Source organism: Pongo abelii, chromosome 21 (genome assembly GCF_028885655.2).
Source record: "Pongo abelii isolate AG06213 chromosome 21, NHGRI_mPonAbe1-v2.0_pri, whole genome shotgun sequence".
Lineage (NCBI taxonomy): Eukaryota > Metazoa > Chordata > Mammalia > Primates > Hominidae > Pongo > Pongo abelii.
In genome coordinates, this window is record NC_072006.2 from 39002164 (window position 1) to 39006127 (window position 3964).

The 3964-nt window shown below is 43.1% G+C and overlaps 1 pseudogene; it reads right to left on the minus strand.

Moving 5' to 3' along the window:
• Window positions 1-767: 767 nt before the first annotated feature.
• On the minus strand, window positions 768-1662 carry LOC100448760 (high mobility group protein B3-like; annotated as a pseudogene).
• Between the last annotated feature and the right edge of the window lie 2302 nt (window positions 1663-3964).

A 3964-nucleotide genomic window follows, 5' to 3' on the forward strand; every position in this document is an offset into this window, starting at 1 on the left:
CAAGTTCAGATTCTAGCTCTGCCATTTATTAGCTATGTGAAGAAACTGCAACCAAAAGGAGATAAATGACTTGTCCAACAGGGTCCAAAGTATTTTCTCCTTTATATTGTTTAAAAATCTTTACATGGCTTTTGTTTCATTCTGTGTCCCCAGTAGACTGTAAGCTCCCCAAGGAAGCTATGTTTGTAATATCCTCACTTGAAATGTAACTTAACTTCTTTGTGCTTCAGTTGCCTCACCTGTGGGATGCAGAGAATAAGGGCTCCTACTTCATAAGGTTGTCAAGCATACTAATGAATTTATACCTATAAATGTTTAGGAGAAAGCTTAGTGCATATGATAGTCTCAACAAGCAATAGATTGAGAGAGGCTTCTGAAGAGGTGATCAGGCTATTTCATAAAATGTTTTGAGCAAGAAAAACAGTCCTAAAACATCCAGGATTGTTCTAGATTTGGACTAGAGTGAAGAAAAAGCAAATCAATTGTTCTTTGATAATTTGATTTGTATTTATTGGACTTCTACTTTCATGTGTGTCCAAATAGCCTCAAGCTTTGCAGTGATAAGACTGACAGTGAATACTTCAATGATGTCTTTAAGAAAAACAGTAACAGGGGAAAAAAGAAAGAACAAAACCATCTAGAAAGTGTCAACATTTTACTGTCTGCAGGGTTCATCACAACAGTGCCAAATGACAAACTTACCACATTTAGTTGGATGAATTTTGCCCTGCAGAAGGATATCACCTTTTTTTCGAAAGGCAGTTTATTTATTCATCCTCCTTCTCCTATTCCTCCTCATTTTCTTCATCTTCTTCTTCCATCTTTTCCCAGGCAACTTTAGCAGGACCTTTTGTGCCATCCAACTTTCCTTTCGACTTATAGTCAGCAACGTCCTTCTCATACTTTTTCAGCTTTGCCACCTTAGTGACATAAGGCTGCTTTTCACTGTCATTTAAGTTATTCCACATCTCACCCAGCTTTTTTACCACATCTCCAATAGAGATGCCAGGGTTTGTGGATTTGATCTTGGGGCAGAATTCTGAACAGAACAGGAAGAATCCAGACAGTGGCCTTTTGGGGGCATTAGGATGGTTCTTGCCTCCCTTAGCTGGTCCATAATCCTTCATTTCTCTATCATAGTGTACTTTATCCGCCTTTGCCATTTAATTGAATTTAGACTCTCTCTCTCTTTTTTTTTTTTTTTCTGAGATGGAGTTTTGCTCTTATTGCCCAGGCTGGAGTGCAGTGGCACGATCTCAGCTCACCGCAACCTCTGCCTCCTGGGTTCAAGCCATTCTCCTCCCTCAGCCTCCCCAGTAGCTGGGATTACAGGCACCCACCAACACGCCCGGCTAATTTTTTGTATTTTTGGTAGAGATGGGGTTTTACCATGTTGGTCAGGCTGGTCTCAAACTCCTTACCTCAGGTAATCCACCCAACTCACCCTCCCAAAGTGCTGAGATTACAGGCGTAAGCCACCATGCCCGGCCTAGACTTCTCTTTCCCAGACATTGTCTTCCACCTCTCAGAGCACTTTTTGGAAAATTCTGCAAAATTGACAGGGACCTCTGGGTTTTTCTTATGCTTTTCTCTGCAAGTCTGCACAAAGAAGGCAAAAGCAGACATCTTGCCCCTTAGTTTCCTGGGGTCACCTTTAGCCATCCTGACTGTATTGTTCACTAGTCTTGAAGGATATCACTTTTAAGGGGACACCATTCACATGACATTGTAATTTGCAAATTTATTATGATAATTTACCAGTAGATGGCAGTAAAATGCCTTGTTATTATAGAATCTGTTCATTGTAACAATTTTCAGATATATGGAAATAAAATTCCTTGAGGAGGGGGTCACTTGCGCTTTACTATGGCGAGGCGCAGTGGCTCATGCCTGTAATCCCAGCACTTTGGGAGGTGGAGATAGGTGGATTGTGTGAGCCCAGGAATTAGAGACTAGCCAGGGCAACATGGCGAAACCCTGTCTCTACAAAAAAATACAAAAATTAGCCAATCATGGTGGCGCATCATGCCTGTAGTCCCAGCTCCATGGGAGGCTGAGATGGGAGGATCACTTGAGCCTGGGAAGCAGAGGTTGCAGTGAGCTGAGACTGCACCACTGCACTCCAGCCTGGATGACAGAGTGAGACTCTATCTCAAAAAAAAAAAAAAAAAAGGCGGGGGGCTTACTATGGGCAAGCCATAGCTTGCTCTTCAGGAAAAAAATTATTGAAAAAATGGAAGAAATAGAGTAATAATTTACATGATTTTTAAAAAATGGAAGAATATCAAGTGACCATACACACACAAAAAGGTGGGGGTGGGGGAGAAAAAAAACTTTTCAAAAATATTCTGAAATTTTAAAGCTTTTTATTAGAGTATAATATAAAGACATAAAAGTACAGAAATCATAAGTGTAAAGCCTGATGAATTTCCACAAAGCCAACACACATGTCTAAGAAACACCCAAATCAAGAAATAGAACATTCAGCCCCACAGAAACCCCTTCCAGTCATTACTCATAGCCCCCAAGGGTAAACAGTATTTTGACTTCTAACTCCATAGATTAGTCTCGCCAGGAGTTAAACTTATAGATTCGTCTACATTGTTGCGTGTAGTTGTAGCATGTTCATTTTCATTGATGGGTAGCATTTCATTATTTATTTTTTATTTTTTTGATACAGAGTCTTGCTGTCACCCAGGCTGGAGTGCAGTGGTGGGATCACAGGTCACTGCAGCCTTGACCTCCCAGGCTCAAGTAATCCTTCTGTCTCAGCCTTCCTAGTAGCTAGGACCACAGGTGCATGCCACCACACCATGCTAATTTTTGTATTTTTTGTAGAGACGGGGTTTCACCATGTTGCCCAGGTTGGTCTCAAACTCCTGGGCTCAAGTGATCCTCCCACCTCTGCCACCCAGAGTGCTGGGATTACAGATGTGAGCCACCACACCTGGCCAGCATTTTATTGTTTGAATACACCATAGTTTATCCATTCTACTGTTAATGAGCATATGGATTTCCACTTAGGAGCTATTTTATTTTATTTTATTTATTTTTTTAGAGATGGAGTCTTGCTCTATCACCCAGGCTGGAGTGCAGTAGAGCGATCTCAGCTCACTGCAACCTTCGCATCCCGGGTTCAAGCAATTCTCTGGCCTCAGCCTCCCGAGTAGCTAGGACTACAGGTGCACGCCACCATGCCCAGTTAATTTCTTTTACATTTTTTAGTAGAGACGGGGTTTCACTGTGTTGCCCAGGCTGGTCTCGAACTCCTGAGCTCAGGCAAGCTGCCTGTCTCAGCCTCCCAAAGTGCTAGGATTATAGGCACGAGCCACTGCGCCTGGCCAGAGCTTTTTTTGTTTTGTTTTGAGACGGAGTTTCGCTCTTGTTGCCCAGGCTGGAGTGCAATGGCATGATCTTGGCTCACCGCAACCCCTACCTCCTGGGTTCAAATGATTCTCCTACCTCAGCCTCCCGAGTAGCTGGGATCACAGGCGCCTGCCACCGTGCCCGGCTAATTTTTTGTATTTTTATTAGAGAAAGGGTTTCTCCATGGTGGTCAGGCTGGTCTCAAACTCCCGACCTCAAGTGATCCGCCCACCTTGGCCTCCCAAAGTGCTGGGATTGCCGGCATGAGCCACCGCACCTGGGCCGGAGTTATTTTAAATTTTACTACAATGAACATTCTTGTACATGTCTTTGGATGAACATGTGTACAATTTTTTGCTGGATAAAAACCTAGGACTAGGATTGCTGGGTCATAGAGTTTGCATTCAGCTCTTAGCTGATATTACCAAATCCTATGTCTTTTTAAAACAGCTTTATTGACAGGCTGGGCGCGGTGGCTCATGCCTGTAATTCAAGCACCTTTGGAGGCTGAGGTGGGTGGATCACCTGAGGTCAGGAGTTTGAGACCAGCCTGGCCAACATGGTGAAACCCCATCTCTACTAAAAATACAAAAATTAG